Source organism: Neovison vison, chromosome 4 (genome assembly GCF_020171115.1).
Source record: "Neovison vison isolate M4711 chromosome 4, ASM_NN_V1, whole genome shotgun sequence".
Taxonomy (NCBI): domain Eukaryota; kingdom Metazoa; phylum Chordata; class Mammalia; order Carnivora; family Mustelidae; genus Neogale; species Neogale vison.
Window position 1 is genome coordinate 201517513 of NC_058094.1, and position 17062 is coordinate 201534574.

Here is a 17062-nt window from a genome sequence, read left to right on the forward strand (position 1 = left end):
TGGTATCTGTTTTCTTCACTATTGTAATTCCAGATCCTATAAGAGTTCTTGGGCTAGAAAGCTACTTTCAAATATGTCAATGAATTGAATACATACCATTTACCCACGTAAGCAAACGAGGCAACGTGAAGCTAACCAGCCCACCCCATTCTATTGATATCATGAGCTCTCTAAGTCAATCAATACTTTATACTTGACCTGTCCTTATGCCTATTAAATTGTTGTTTTCCTGCTATGTGGCATGTGTCTGTGTATGTCCATGTGGGAAGGGAGAGAGGGGGTAGGCAAATAGTGCTTTTATACCTAAACTGACCAGTTCTATTCTTATGCCTTTCAAAAACCCCATTATTCCCCCTCTGTGTTCAAAAGAGATGTGTGCTGATGACGTACATTAGAAAAAAATGCAACCTAATAAAATAGAAATAGCAAATTACAACCAATAAAAGGAAAAGAAAGAACTATCTAAACCATAAAGAGTAGTTGCTGTGTTTGAGTATCACAATGGGCTCTACATTTTTTGCCCAGCCCTTAACCTTTCCAAATGCCGACCAGCAGGGCTGGCCTCATCTCATGACTACAGTGGTAAATTAGGGAGCCATTATCATGGGACATTTTTGAGACGTTAGATTATACAATAATCCCAGCATATTTCTCCCTCTGGCCTAGCATCAGTACGTGGAGCTAAGATTCAGACATAAGGTAATTGCAACAGAATAGCTCAAATTTGTTTAGAAGGGCTCTTATTGTATATGGCTGCTTTACTGTAAGCTACCTAGCTTAGTATATGCTAACAATGTTACTATGTACTAAGTATCCGAGATGGGCATTTTGAACAGTGAAGCCCTAAAAGATAAAATTTTAAGAGAAAAGAGAATTGCACAAAACTATCTACTAAGGCACTGCAGTCAAGCATGCCACACAGATTGGGGTGGCATTTATCTGGAGTTAAGCCAATTAGAGTAACATAGGGCCAACCGAATAATTCAGCAACAGTTGTTGGATGTTCGGATTCCATACTTGTAAGACCAGCATGAATACCTATAATTATTACAAGACACGCAAATTGGAGTCAAAACTAGTAAGAATTGCTTTCTTTATCAGAATACTGTTCACAAAACTTATTTTCTGTCTCATCACCAGCTTTTCCTTTCAAGTATTCACGTGGATTCTTTTATATGCTAACAATATAATAATAATGATGATGATGATGGTCTTTTAATCACACATCCCATTAATTTTTCAACAATTTGTAGCAAAAAGTAATAGGAAATAGACCTTATAAAGTCAATTACATTATAATCTCTGTACAAACTATGAGCATCACCCTTACATGCAGCCCAAATGAGTAATATGTCCCAAAACATTGTATTACTTAAAGTATGCTACAGAGGCCCCTGGCTGGCTCAGTAGGTAGAGCACGGAACTCTTGATCTAGGGTTTGGTAGTTCAAGCCCCATATTGTGTGTAGAGATTACTTTAAAATATTCAAAGAATATAAAAAATTAAATACTTTTTAAAAAGCATGGAACAAACATAAAAGATATACTACTTATCATATTATATATGACACTTCTAAGTTGTGCTTTTATCACTCATAAATTTTCACTGATGTCACACTTTTAAATGACTTTACATCACTCATAAATTATCACCTGGTCACACTAGCTGCCCCCATCAATATTAAGTTCTGATGATTATCAGGTAAAAAAAAAAAAAACAACCACCTTGTCAATGAAGTAACATTTTCACTTTATTATAGGGATCTTACTGAAACAAAGTTCTGCTATGGTCTTCATTTTTTCTTTATGCCAGAGGCCCATGGAGAGAGTGGAAATTAATGTATCCTCAACTTAGATAATGAATCATGAAAAAAAGATTTATTTTCCCAATATAATATGAAAAATTAAAAAAAACTTAAAAACTTTTTTTAGAGCTCCGATGATCTGGGTGATGATTTGTTTAAATCTTTTTTAATAATATAGCTATGAGAAAAACACTGAGTTAAAAAAACCTTTACTAACAATTCATATTTCTGACTCAATAACAATTTCTTGTACTGGCCTCTGGCTGTAATGTTTTCTATCAGACTCAAGAGACAGAATCTTTTATCTCTTTCTTAGACTAGCCGGGAAAATAACCATAGCGGAAATTTTATAATTATATCCAAGTAAAATAGAAGGAAACTTGATCCTCTCTAATTTGATAATGTATTAAACCATTAATATTTTTCTCCCTCATTATGCATTTTTGTAGGAAGGATAGTACCTTAGAGTCTTTTCCTTGGTTCAAATGATAAAATTCATTTGAATTTGATACTAACCAGGGAAATAAGTATTTTCTGCATCTTTGCTGTAGGGAACAATTGAAACAAATGTATTGAAATTCATGACTCACACTTGACTACAGGCTGTATCAACTTAAAATTCAAGGTTGTAGTGTTGCAGATGTGTTGTGAGGCTTCTTGCATACAATTTCATCAACGAGGACAAAAGAAAAGCAAGATCTCATAACATATTTCCTAAGAAGCTTAAACTACACCCTATTAAAGTGAAACTGTACTGGTGTTTATTAGAAAAATATATATCTATATTACAGATTCCTGTTTGTTTTCATTTCAAAGGCAGAACGTACTCAGAGTTAAGGTAAAGTAATATTTCAATTTTAATTGTAGATTTAATAGGTCATTGTTATCTCCACTCAAATTTTACCAACATATGCATTTGTGTAGAGTATTTTGATCATAAACATCTGTATAACAATCAGGTTAAGGCAAAAATTATACTGTTTGTAAAATATCAGCTCTCTTAAATAATAAAATTAACCTAATATTTTAAAAAGAGGTACATTTTCAAATATACAAATCTCTGCTTTATCAGCTCATGGGAAATAGTGTTTTTTTAGCTTGATTTTGAAATACTTTTTACTTTTAGTGAGTTTGTGAACTGAAAAGACAAGGAAGGAATGTAAGCATTTAGAGTTACAAAAGAGCTAGAAGAAATACATATAACTATATTTTATTTCTTAAAACGAATCTATAATGAACCTCAAAATATATATCATTATTTTCAACAGTAGTTGCTTTTTATGGGAAAATAATTTCAAGAAATATTTTTAAAATATATTGTGTTTTTCCAGAGAGTTCTGAAGTGTTTATTCTAGTAATTCTCAGCATGTATTTTCTATCTGATATGTATAAATATTCCTCTAAAAGGAAAAAGAATCAGAATACTCAAATATAGAAGAGAGATATAATCCAGAAATAAATGATAGTGATGGGTTGGTGATGAAAGCTGCTCAAAACACAAGCTTCTGTGTTCAGTTATTGAGAATTTTATTTATAAAGATTTTAAGGTTTAAAGTGATACAAGTACTGTGTCTTATATTAGATTCTTCTTTGACCATATAGATCAGCTTTCATGTGGCAATTAGAGGAAGTTGAATATTGACTGTAATTGGGTCTGTGCATACACTAAATTCTCTTCTTCCACCATAGAGAAGGAAGGTCTTTTAACAGTAAGATCTGTGGATGACTGCAATACAGGAAGAGCTACATAATAGAGATGAGAAAGCATTTGTAAATGCAAAATGTTCTTTTTTTGATAAAGGCATCATTTGAGAACTTTTGACATATGTTGCCAAACCTCTAAGACACATATGGGAGACACAGTGTTTTTTAATTAATGATAGAATGATGACTGAATAACTATTTTTTAAAAGATAGTTTTTTTGGTAAAATGACATATAGGGATTTCTTTTAAAATGCTCCAGAAAAATTGGGAGAGAGTAGCTAAAGTAAATGGGGCAAAAATCATGAAAACTCTGGAATTTGATAATTTTATGAGGGTTTGATTTATTTTTGTCTCTACAATTCTACGTTTAGTTTTTTCATAATAAAGATTTTTAGAAGATGTATTTTTTTTAAGATTTCATTTATTTATTTGACAGACAGAGATCATGAGTAGGCAGAGAGGCAGGCAGAGAGAGAGGAAGGGAAGCAGGCTCCCTGCTGAGCAGAGAGCCCTACACTGGGCTTGATTCCAGGACTCCCGGACCATGACCTGAGCTAAAGGCAGAGGCTTTAACCCACTGAGCCACCCAGGTGCCCCTTAGACGATGTATTTTTAGTTGCCATTAAAATTCATAAATTGGTACTATGCAAGCATTTGTCATATTTGAAATCGGATTTAATTCTCTTCTCTCTGTGCTAATTTGTACGTTACTAGTTTCAGAATTATATGAGGAAAGTGTGTCTTGAGTTCTTTCCAGTCATTAAAGTAAACTTTTTGTGACATTTTTTAGATGCCTAAAAAATTGTTTCTTGAAAGCTCTTAGAAATCTCTAAGACAAAAAAAAAAATCTTTTCTTTTTACTTTTAAAGGCCAACTTGATTTTTTTCACGTTCACATACGTTTCCCATTCCACAGAGCATCTAAACTTGCAGTCCATACTCTATTCAAATTAGTTCTAAATGTGAATCAAGGGAGCCTTGAAATCAGTCTCTCATCATATTTTTCAAGTTAATCTATAAACTTATCTATAACTGCTCTTCTCTCAGAAGTAATCACTAGATAAATTAATTGCCTTAATTAAGCTTATATAACTAACATAATTAAGTCTAATTGATTAATCTTGCTAAACTTAAAACTACCATAGTCCTTAGGGCAGTGAAGTTTAGTTGCCTACCTGAAAATCCATTCTTCTTCTTCCTTTACTTTATTCATAATGGCCTTGCACCCAACTAAATAACACATTTCACAGACTCCCTTGCCACTGTGTTTTGAGAAACAGAAGTCTTTTTAGAGAGAGAGAAGGGATGTCCTTCTGTTTATTATTTTCCTTCTGTTCTGGAGGTAGACCAGATGCCTCCAGCTCAAGCTACCATTATATATTATATATTGAGGATCATATATTATACTCTAGTATTGTATTGTATTTATAATAATAACCATTGCTAAATTTATTGAATATTTGTTATCTTTATTTAATGGGCAAAAAAAAAAAACAAGCCTTGGCAAGGTTAAGCAGCTTGAGAAAGTTCCCAGTTACTGAGAGGTAGAACTAAGTTGCAAACCTAGTCATCCCTTGAGGTGAAAGCTTAAATTCTCAACCCCTGTGCTGTAGGACTTTTCGCATAAAGGCTTTATATTTTATTTAAGGATTGCTTTAAAAAAATAATAATTACCCTTTTGTAATGATTGTCAGAGACTTTAAGAAGAATGTAGCATCGGTACTAAGTCTTGAAAGGTATGTGGGTTTCAACAAAGAGAGTGTTGAGAACAGAAACACAAGAAAAGGAAACATGATGATTTAGAATTTGCACTGTGGTGTTTGAGACACCCGACAACCAGGAGGAAATACTCAACAGGCAGTTGGAACACAAGTCTGGATCCTTCAGCTTTTTAAAAAGTCAGAACTAGACAGAGATTTGCCATGTAAGTGATAAGTAAAACAATAGAAATATCTGAGATTACCTGAAAAGAGAAATAAGAAGCTAAAAAATAAGACTGATGAAGGATTCCTGAAAATATTTGCCTTTAGAGAGGGAAGGAAATAAAGAATGTAGCAGGGGCAACTGAGAGGATTCATCCCAGTGAGAAAGGAAAATTAGGGGCCTGATGTGTCAAAACAAGCAAGGGTTAGAAGTGGAAGAAAGAAACAGTAGTAGAAAATGTTATAGATACATTCAATAGGGCAAGGATCCAGAAATTGAACGTTAGAATGGGACTGGTAACCCTGAAGAAAGCAATTTCAGGCAACTAAAATAGTGAAAGACTGGCTGTGTCAGATTAATTAAGTAAATTAAGTAAAGTAAGTAAGATGAAGAATTAGACACACCAAGTATAGAATATTGTTTCTAGAAGTTTGACAAGAGAGGGGAGAATGGATAAGTGCAGGCATGTGAATGGGAAGAACCAGAGAAGATTCTTCTTTTATTGTTTTGCTTTGCTTTGTGAAATTTAGCATGAAAGAATATGAGTATGTGATCATGGAAGAGAAAAAACTAGGCAAAAAAAAAGTAAGGATAAAGACAAGAGATTCATGAGAAGCAAGATCCTAGGAGACACAGGAACAAAAAACGTCAGTGAACATAGGGAGAGGTGAATTTTAGAAATGAAGAAGAAATCCTGCCTTGGAGACAGGCGATGAGGGCAAAGTAGGCAAGCATGGAGGACATGCTGATGTGACTGTACCGACTCTTCTGTTTCCCCTTCGATTTCAAAAGGGCTTCAGATACAGCTAACCCAAGACTTCAGGGTGGTGGACAGGTGTCTCTTGTCTTCTATTCATGATGCCTTCCATTGTGGAGTTATTTTCCATAATTATATAAAGGCTTTACATTTACTTTCTATTATGCAGATATGGAATCTATTTCATTACACAGATAAGAGGAGAAATATCCATTTACCAAAAGCAACAAATTTCTCAGATGGAATGTATTTCAGCATACATTGAAATACAATTTAACAAATACATTTTTTTCCCTAGGATTAAAAAGGTTGTTTTCAACATTCCCACCTAAACTTGCTTATTATACCTTTTAATACTTTTTCTACTTTGAATGCTTTTATTTTTGCTAATCACTTTTTATGTAACATATCAAATATATAATAAAAATTCTTGCAGAACCTCCGGTTGAAAGATGGAATCTACCATTCATGGTAGATTTTATTTTAAAAACTTATCAAGGAGGGCACCTGAGTGGCTCAGTTGGTTAAGTGTCTACCTTTGGCCCAGGTCATGATCCAAGGGTCCTGGGCTCGAGCCCCACATCAGGCTCCTCACTCAGTGGGGAGTCTGTTTCTCACTCTCCCTCTGCCTGTTGCTCCCCTGCTTGTGCTCTCTCTCTCTCTGTCTGTCAAATAAATGAATAAATAAAACCTTAAAAAAAAAAACTTATCAGGGTTTCACTGTTTCACAAAAAAGCTATCAAAATGAAAGCTTTATACCCTTGTGTTTTTCGTTTTCCTTTGTAATAAAATAAGTTACACACACACATATGAGCACACTATTGCTAAGATCCAGGTTTATATGCATTATAGCTATACATATATGCACATATTACATATATATATTTAATACATAAATATTTTATATTTATTTATAATTATGGTTTGCATATATATATACAATATGTGTTTTTATATATGTTAAAATAAATTAAAAAGTTTTATTAACATCTTGATCAACATTATAAAAACTTCTAATTTGTTAATGTTTTCATTTGTAGTTTTGGATTAACTAGAATATAATATTTTATTTTTATTTGTTTTTAAAGATTTTGTTTATTTATTTCACAGACAGAGATCACAAGTAAGCAGAGCAGCAGGCAGAGAGAGAGAGGGAAGCAGGCTCCCTGCTGAGCAGAGAGCCTGATGGGGGGCTTGATCCCAGGACCGTGAGACCATGACCTGAGCTGAAGGCCGAGGTTTAACCCTCTAAGCCACTCAGGTACCCCTGATCTTTTATTTATTATAATACTTAAAACCATTAATATTTTGTTACAGTAACTGGTATGTTTAGTATATTAATGAGCAATAACCAAGGGGGTATTTTGGAATTATTTCTTCAACTTATAAAACTCTCATCTAAATATCAAATCTTAAAATTCCTGGAGTTCATTATCTTAGAGTACAATAAGTCTCTATTGTCCCTTTAATAATGCCAAGAAGGACTTGACTCCATGGCAACATAAAATATCAAAGTGTAGGAATGGATATACAGTGCCTGCCCAGGAAACAGGACAAAGACATGACCATAGCTTTTCACAAAGCACAAAAGAGGAGAACAGTAGTCCTTGATTTGCTCGGACAAAAGATTGACTCTGAGGTGTTTCACAAAAGTCTTGCCTCTACTGGATTCTCCATGGATAAAACCATGTACTCTGTATGTGGGAGACACTAGAGAATTTTTTGTGCGAAACAGGAAACATAAATCATAACAATTGCCACCTCATCCAAGAAGCTACTGTGACCATTCTTTCTAAAAGAGTAACCTTCAGGGGTGCCTGGGTGACTCTATGGGCTAAGCCTCTGCCTTCGGCTCGGGTCATGATCGCAGGGTCCTGGGATCAAGCCCTCCATCAGGCTCTCTGCTCAGAAGGTAGTCTGCTTCCCCCATTCTCTCTCTGCCTGCCTCTGCCTGTTTGTGATTTCTCTCTGTCAAATAAATAAATAAAATCTTTAAAAACAAACAAACAAGTAATTTTCAGAATTTTACAATGTTTTGTTATTGTTCCTAGCATTTGTTACGACCATACTTACTTTTTTGTTTTTGTATTTTTTTAATCTCCCTTGTTTAGAAAGTAAGCAATGTGAGAGAAGGGAGCTTGTTGGTATTCACTGATGTATTACCAGCACCTAATGTACATATGTGTTCAACATATAATTTTAAATGCAGAAATAAATGAATGAACAGATCTGAACTATTAGAGCTCAGTCATTCAAGAATTAATGTATTTTTTAAAGATTATAGTTGAAATAAAATGTCCTGTTAGTTTCAGGTGTCCAACATAGTGATTCAATAATATATTACTCAGTGTTCACCATGGTAAGTATAGTTACCACCAATCACCATATGACATTATTACAATATTGACTATATTCCCTTTTTATCTCTGTAGCTTATTTGTTATATAATCGGAAATCTATACCTTTTAATCCCCTTCACCTGTATTTCACCCATCCTCCTTCCCCTCTGGCAACTACCTGTTCTCTGTATTTATGAGTCTGTTTCTGTTTTTTTGTTTGCTTGTTTTTTTTTAAATTCCACATATATGTGAGATCACTCAGTACTTGTCTTTCTCTCTCTGAATTATTTCACTTAGCATAATATCCTCTAAGTCCATCCATGTTGCTATAAATGGCCAAATCTCATTCTTTTTATGGCTGAATAATATTCCATTGTGTAGCTATCTATACATCTTTATCCCTTTATCTATCAGTGGACATTTAGGTTGATTCTATGTCTTGGCTATAGTAAATAATGCTGTGGGGCACCTGGGTAGCTCAATCAGTTAAGCACCTACCTTCAACCCAGGTCATGATCCCAGGGTCAGACTCCCTGCTCAGTGGGGAATCTGCTTCTCCTTCTCCCCCTTGCTTGTGCTCTCTCTCTCTCTTTTTTGCCTCAATAAATAAACAAAATCTTTAAAAAATGATGCTGCAATAGATATATCCTTTCAAATTAGTGTTAATAATGGGAGAAATTATGAATAAGGAATATCATAGAAATTTTAGAAACCAAGAGCAAACAGGGGAGTGGTAGTTGACCTACCAGACCAGAAAATAATGAAATTTAGTTCTGCAGGGTGTGGAATTCAAGAGGATGTACGTTAATTAATGCTGTAGAACTCTAAAAACACACGGGAATTGTGAGAAACAGATTTTTCTGAAGTTGGAGAGGGAAGGTAAGGGAGATTCATAGAAAGTTAAGATAGGGAGCAGTTAACCAGCCAACAAGTATATGAGGAAAGGGCCAAAGTTTGCTTTCCACAAACATTTAGGGGTGCCTGACTGGCACAGTTGGTAGAGCATGTGACTCCTGATCTCAGGGTCGTGAGTTCAAGCCCCACGTTGGGTGTGGAGCCTCCTTAAAAAAAATAAGAAAATTCGTATATTGTTTCATGGATTCTAGGTGCAGGTGGTGTGCCAAAATTCAAATAAAAAGAATGAGTGAAAATGTCCATGCTGAGCGGTGAGAAGTTCCAAGCATCTTCCTCTGTCTGGCCCACTTATTTGTTGTCCTTATCCTGGTTTAGATAGTTCACCAATGATCTGAGTCAGTTGTACTAATTGAGACAATGCAAGGGGAATTTGTAAAATACTACTACTACTTACCGTGTTATCCTTTTAAGCATATATATAATAAGGCCAAAATATATGGGACAAGAACTTGAGGAATGCTAGACATTAAAAAAGAAAATCAATGTTAACTTTCAATCCCAATTTAAATGAATTGAACTATTAAAAAATCAGAGCTACAAAGGAAACATGCTGCCACGGAACAATTTCAGTGTTCCTGACTGACATAAGCAAATTGGAACTATAAGAAGGATCAAGGCTGCAAATGGCTTTGAAAGCCATAAATTGTAAAATCGATATGCTAAGCTACTGGAAGCCAATGTGAAAAGCATAGCACAGGAGCACTCCAGTAATCCAGTCTGGCTCCCACCAATGCCTGGCATCACGATTCTATAAATTAACTTTCAACAGGTTTGGCTTTCTCGCCAAATAGGCTTGCAGCTTTTACTAGAAAAAAAGACATGTTCTTTAAGTAAAGGGGGGAAGAGGGGAGAAAGATACCCTTAATATGAGAGCAAGCAACAGTTTAGCTTTCAATATCAGAAGCAGTCTAATCACTCTTCTGGGTACAATTAAGCACCGCAAGTCTAAGGTAGAGGAAAATGACCACTGTTTAAAATATTGGGAAAAGTGAAGGAAGTGGAAGTGATGAGGCAGAATACAGAAAAAGGAGTGACATCACCTATCTCCAATGTCACTGAATTTCACAGAACCTAGACGAGAGGACCAATCACAATACCAGGTGTGGTCTCCCCAAATCCTCCCCTTCCCTGGCGTTGTGGAGAAAGACTGTTATTTGGAAAAGACACTGTCAGTTTTTGGAAGGGCCTGGTATTGAAATACTGGAACCACACCTCACTGCTAGTGTCTAGACTTTGCCTTATGTAAGACTATTTCCAATAATATGGAAAGAATCTGAAGATTCTACACAAGAAGTAAAAAACAGGTTGGAAATGATTGATTTCAGCAACATCCGGGCAGAAGATATGCAATTAAAAAGGGGGGTCGGGTGTGGGGAAAGTAGGAACAGTGTCTTTCTTGTCTTAAAGTATTAAGAGTGTATTTTATTTAAATTTTTGTAAAAGCTTGTATTATTTAAAAATTAAAATAAATTTGTCAATGTAAAATAATTTTTATTTGGAAAAAATATTATCCTCATTCTTTTTATTCAGTTTATTTTATATTTATTCATGAATTTTGTATAATCTTTTATGAATGGTCATTTTGGTCCCTTTATGTATATTTGCAAAAAAAAACCCACAAATTTTTAAAAACCTTATTATCCTTTAAATAGGAGTAATATACATAGGAAAACCGGCATAGTCAATTGTGACTTATTTTGAGTATCTAATTAGTATGCTAATTAAACCCAAAGTATATTTTCCAGACGTAAAAAATAAGCACATATTTAATAACCTACTCTAAATAATCTGTTCGATTTTCCCTTACCGTTTGAAGGTATAGAATATTAGATCATTCAGATAAATTGACAGTTATCACTAAATGTTAACAAGTATCCTGATTAAAATTACCACTCTGCTCGAAATAAATTCAATCTTTCTGCATATATATTCACATTCTGTATATTAAACACGGGCCAAAATAATCCTATTTTCCATCTAGAATAGTTTATATTTGTGCAGCTAATACTTCATGTCTAAAACATTTAACATCAATGGGAATTAATTCATACATAATACAAATGACCAATGTATCTATAGATCATTCTGTTATTATTACAACTCTGTATAAGTTCTGTTCAATTGATGTATGAATGATTTAGATACGGATTTAAACTTTATATATATGTTACTTTATATATAGATTAACAAACATATAATAAACTATAATATATAAAGTAATAAATATATAATAAACTATGTGTTGATATGTATGCAGTATACAAATTAAAAATTAATAACTTTAATAGAATATTCATTCTATCATGTGATAAGTGAATTTCTTTTTTTTTCCTTTTGAAAGATAAGCATTCATTCATTTGAGGCAGTTTTGCAACTTAAGTGACAAACCTCCAACTGAAATAAAACAATCATCATAATATTCCTTAAATAAATACTTTTCACAGAAATGACACATCCATTACAAAGATCTTCTCCCTCTCTCCCTGACGGATCACCCAGCTTGCTGACAGAAGCGTATTCTGTCATTTTTCCATGTTCCATTTACGGTGATTCCAGTAGAGATGAAAAGGCTTTCATTTCAGTTGTAATTATTCACATCATCACACCTCTATCCAGAAGCAGTGTTAATCTTGAAAAGTGGTATTTTATGTAGTTAAAGCAAGCACTGGGCTTCATGTCCCATCCCACAGGGATATAGAAGGATGATCTGAAGTCTGAAGTAGTAAATATTGTGGATCCTGTAAATTTAAGAGTAATAAAGATTACCTAAATTTCTATTACAAGTGCTCTATGATAATTTCAGCAGAAATAGAAAGGCCACCCAGAAAAACTTCAGATAGTAAGTCAGTCTAAAAACCTGCTCCTATTGGTGGGTCAGCCAGATGAGCAAGGAGAAAAGGAAGAACCAGGAGAGTCATCCTGTCACTCTAAACAGAATCACTTTTATTTTTTTTAAAGATTATTTATTTATTTATTTGACATAGAGAGATCACAAGTAGGCAGAGAGGCAGGCAGAGAAAGAGGAAGGGAAGCAGGCCCCCTGCTGAGCAGAGAGCCCGATGCGGGACTCGACCTCAGGACCCTGAGATCATGACCCGAGCCAAAGGCAGTGGCTTAACCCACTGAGCCACCCAGGTGCCCCCAGAATCACTTTTATTAAATTAGGCTTCAAATTTAGGCTTTGCCAGGTGACCTGGAAGCCTAAACCCTGGGGGTGGATCAGAGAAAGACTGGGCCACCACAACTCACTAGGGCGGAGGTCATTCTGGCCTGAAGCATATTACTTACAAGAATCAGAGATTTCAGTAATACTCTAGTGTCTGTGAACTTGGGAGGAAACAAAATCACAACTTAATTTCCCCTCACATCTCACTGATAATTATTTAGCTTTTCTCTCCTTGTGAGTGTAAGAAATGGACACAGTAGTATCACTATACTATTATTGCAGCCTATTGTATTACAGTAGTCACTCCCCCCTTTTTTTAAGATTTTATTTATTTATTTGACAGAGATCACAAGTAGGCAGAGAGGCAGGCAGAGAGAGAGAAAGGGAAGCAGTGTCCCCAGTAAGCAGGGAGCCCAATGCGGGGCTCTATCCCAGGACCCTGAGATCATGACCTGAGCTGAAGGCAGAGGCTTTAACCCACTGAGCCACCCAGGCGCCCCTACAGTAGTCACTCGTATAGGGACTTCCAATCATCAACTTTGTGATCTAAGTAGTTATTAGACTCAGTCCTAGCTATTATTTTACATGATTTGTTAATAGAAAGCATATCATGATTTTAGACTTTAATAAATTCATAACAACTTCAGTATTCATGATTTTTATTTTAATCTCAGACGTTTTATTTTATGCATTCAGAAATCTATGCAGAAAAGGAATCCATATTCCTTTCATTTCATATTCCTATTCATTTCATATTCCTATTCATTTCAGGAAAATACCGCCAGAGCGCATGGCCCCTAAATTGTGCGGATGCCCAGAGTGCAGACCTCGGGTCAGGCAGTAGCATCACATCACACGTCTAGGGTGTACAGTGATTTTTATGCCATGCCTCTGTGGCTCTTGTCTATACCTTAAACACTCCCTGGAGGATTGTGAAAGTGCCAAAGAGCCACACAGGGATTTGGAGTGATTGGATAAAAGAATTATTTACCAAAAAAACTATGGATAGCTCAGGCAGTAACATCCCTCTTCATATTCAGCATTAGTCATGACCATCTGGTGTAAAATTTCTGCTTAAGCAAGTAAATCTGTCCTCTCGTTGCTGAAGTTATACTGAAACTCAGGGGATGATTGGACAGAGTACCTGCCCAATAGGCCACCGTCACAAGCCAGAACGAGGGACTTAGTGAATGCTTACTGGACGCTAAAGACCAAATGACTAAAGAACTTCTACTGGGCTTTCACGCTGATGAGACATAGGAAGGAAAACCTGCCATTCATACTTCTAATACAGGAGGGATCGAATACGTCCCAACGCTTGAAAATAAGGAGGAAATTTTTTGTGACATAGCCTTATCACAGTTAGATTATGAATCATGTTTAAGAAACATAAACATACAGGGGCGCCTGGGTGGCTCAGTTGGTTGAGCGACTGCCTTCGGCTCAGGTCATGATCCCGGACTGCCAGGATTGAGTCCGGCATCGGGCTCCCAGCTCCTTGGAGAGTCTGCTTCTCCCTCTGACCTTCTCTCTCTCACTCATTCTCCCTCAAATAAATAAATAAAATCTTAAAAAAAAAAATAAACATTCAGAGTGTTGACTTCACTGGGTTGAAGATACCACAGAGGAGAAAGAAAACTTTCTTACTGGGTAAGACTGTGGTCCCCCAAATATATGTGTTATCAGTTAATTATGAGACAAGTAGTTATTGGGTGTCCACAGTGAGGTGCTGTGTCATTCCTACAGCAACAGAGCAGATAGATATATGATTACAGACATCTTAGAATCATAAAGAAGGGTTTTCTAGGATTTTAGAAAGGCTTTCCTTCCTTTTGAAGAAATAACATATTGTACTTGGTATCCTATCAGTCATGGTTAAAGGTAACTATTTTTCAAGTTTCTTGGAACTATGGTGAAAAGACTCACCCAAGGCAGGTAGGAAAAATAGTGTAGACTCCTAGCATGTAACAGAGCAAGTTCTGCGAAGAGACGCACAAGAAATGGGCATGTCTTTAAGTGTTAGTGACATAGGAATAATATCAATCCTAGCAAAACATGTGGATTTATTTTTAGTACTAAAGACACATTATTTTTAAAAAATGAGTTCTCAGAATTCTGCCATCTCTTCATTTTCATCTTACTTTTAATTCTCATTTCATGCATTTGAAATTTTAGAAGCAATTAGAGAATGTTTGAAAGTGCTACTACCCATTTATGTGATTAGTGAAGTTATGTAATTAATGTAAATAATTACAACCTGACAATTATGATTTGTTATCTTTTAATAAAATATCTGTAATGCTGAAAGTTTTCATGTAGTAGTAGAAATTTTAATTTAAATCTTTGGCCATTTAAATCATGTCTAATCGAACTTTTTATTAATAATGCTGTGCAAAATAGCAATTACAATTTCATGTTTTCAGATGAAAAAATGTCTTCTTTATGCCTTGCATAAATTTTCTCCAGACATTAGTATTTTCCTGACCACACTATTTCATGGCCATCAATCAAATAAGAAGTAATTTATTTCTCTAGATATTGGAACACTTCAGTTCCTGTCTCTACTCATTCTTGTGGAATGAGAATTTAGTAAAAAGTAAAAGACACAGATGCACAAAAAAATTAGGTATTCTGTGTAGTAACTGAAAATCATAACATAATGTGTGATTTATAACAAAAGTCTTAAGGTAGGTGGATTTCTTGAAATCACTTTTAGAGAAGCTTGTGTACCATGCCAAAATTTGATACCATCTTTCCACTGGATCATATATATATCATGAAGCTTCTGTTCCCTTCCTACCATCCGGTCTGATTCCGTCATCACCTAAGTTTCTTGTAGACAATGATTAATGCTTTCCTTAATGATTTAAGAAGAAATTTTAGCAAAAGGGGCATGTTAATATCGGCAAAAGAGAGAACTGTCTAATTGAATCATGATGCTGATCGCGAGAGAGCTAACAACAAAGAAGGCATTTCAAGTTTAATAGATGGAGACAGACATCTGAAAAAACAATATATGATTTCATAAAAAGTTCTTGCAAATACAAAAGAGGAAAGTAAATGACCACATAGAAAATTGATAAGGGACTTAAATCGGCATTTCCTTTTCACAGCAAAATGAACACAAAACCACCAGAGACCAATAAAAAGAGTCTCAATACTATCAGTAATAAGAGAATACAAATAAAGACTATAAGAGGATAACATTTCACATCCACTGTATTTTCAAAAATTAAGGATTTTTAAAAGTCCAGTGATTGATGAAGATGTGAAATAATGCAAATTTGTATATTGCTCGTGGGACTAGAAATTGATACCACCACTTTTAAAATTCTTGGATGTTTGTATCAGGAGATATTATCCAGAGTGTTCACAGGAGCACAATTCAGAATAGTGTTAAACTGGAAACATCTCAAATATCCAATTGGTAAAAAAATCATAATCTATTACTACAATGGAATATTAAGTAAGCAGTAAAAATTACTGACCTACAAGTAATTACATTCAAAATGAATGAATCACAAAATAGTAAAAATGTAAACAAGCAAAAAGTGCCATTTGACTGTATATAGGATAATGTCATTTTGAGAAAATTTTAAAATCATAGAACTAAATAATACACCACTTAGAGAGATACATGTGGTACACAAACTATATTTTAAAGCAATACAATCATAAGAAAAAGCTTTGAGTGTTTCGGGAGGAAGATGGAAAAGGTCATCCAGAGGAGAAATCAAGTAGCTTCCAGTAGCAGTAATGTCTAGATATGAAGTTAATTGATGCATTTTCATTTGTACATTTTGTCATTTTCCTGGAGTTTCGTATGCATATAGTTTTGTATGCATTATGTATGTCTTTTTCTATATTTTATGACATCATATATGAAAGGAAACCATTTCTACAAGATATTTGTGTCACATTAAAACATTTCTCTGAAAGAGCAATATTTAGGAAGCATTGCAGAGGAGTTGCAGTCATAGTAGAGAGAGAGAACACCTGGAAGAGTTATATGTAGATCAGATAAATATAAAAGATAATTAAAATTAACAAAGTCATGGGTCTCTATAAGAAGACATCTCCTATCGTATGTACAGGTTTTGTTTACCTTAGAAATGCATTAATTATCCAAGCAAAAACCCATTTAAATGATTCTAAAAATATCCAAATCCCCTATTAAATAGACCTGCTGTGGAATCGAAATGATATTTTAATCCTCTAAAATATGGTTGGGGACGTATTCTAATGCAATTTAACTTCTATAGAAATCTGTGTGCATGGCATGCTCTTTTATTTTTCAGTGCTCTAGACTAATGCATCCTTAGAAGAAATGATTATATCGCTGTATGTTAAAGTGGATAACATGTCTGAAAATAGTCAAAATATATGTAAATCAGTATTTCAAGTAGGACCTAATGGAACCATTTAAACAGGCTTGTTGAAGTTTGACCCATAAT

General features: G+C 34.7%; 1 protein-coding gene and 1 non-coding gene across 2 annotated transcripts in view; both read left to right on the top strand.

Moving 5' to 3' along the window:
• KCND2 (potassium voltage-gated channel subfamily D member 2) overlaps nucleotides 1–17062 on the top strand; it is a 498620-nt gene that overhangs the window by 222410 nt on the left and 259148 nt on the right. The gene's annotated exons all lie outside the window — the stretch shown is intronic.
• On the top strand, nucleotides 9507–9579 carry TRNAR-CCU. The gene has a single exon. It is a non-coding gene; the product is annotated as a tRNA-Arg (tRNA).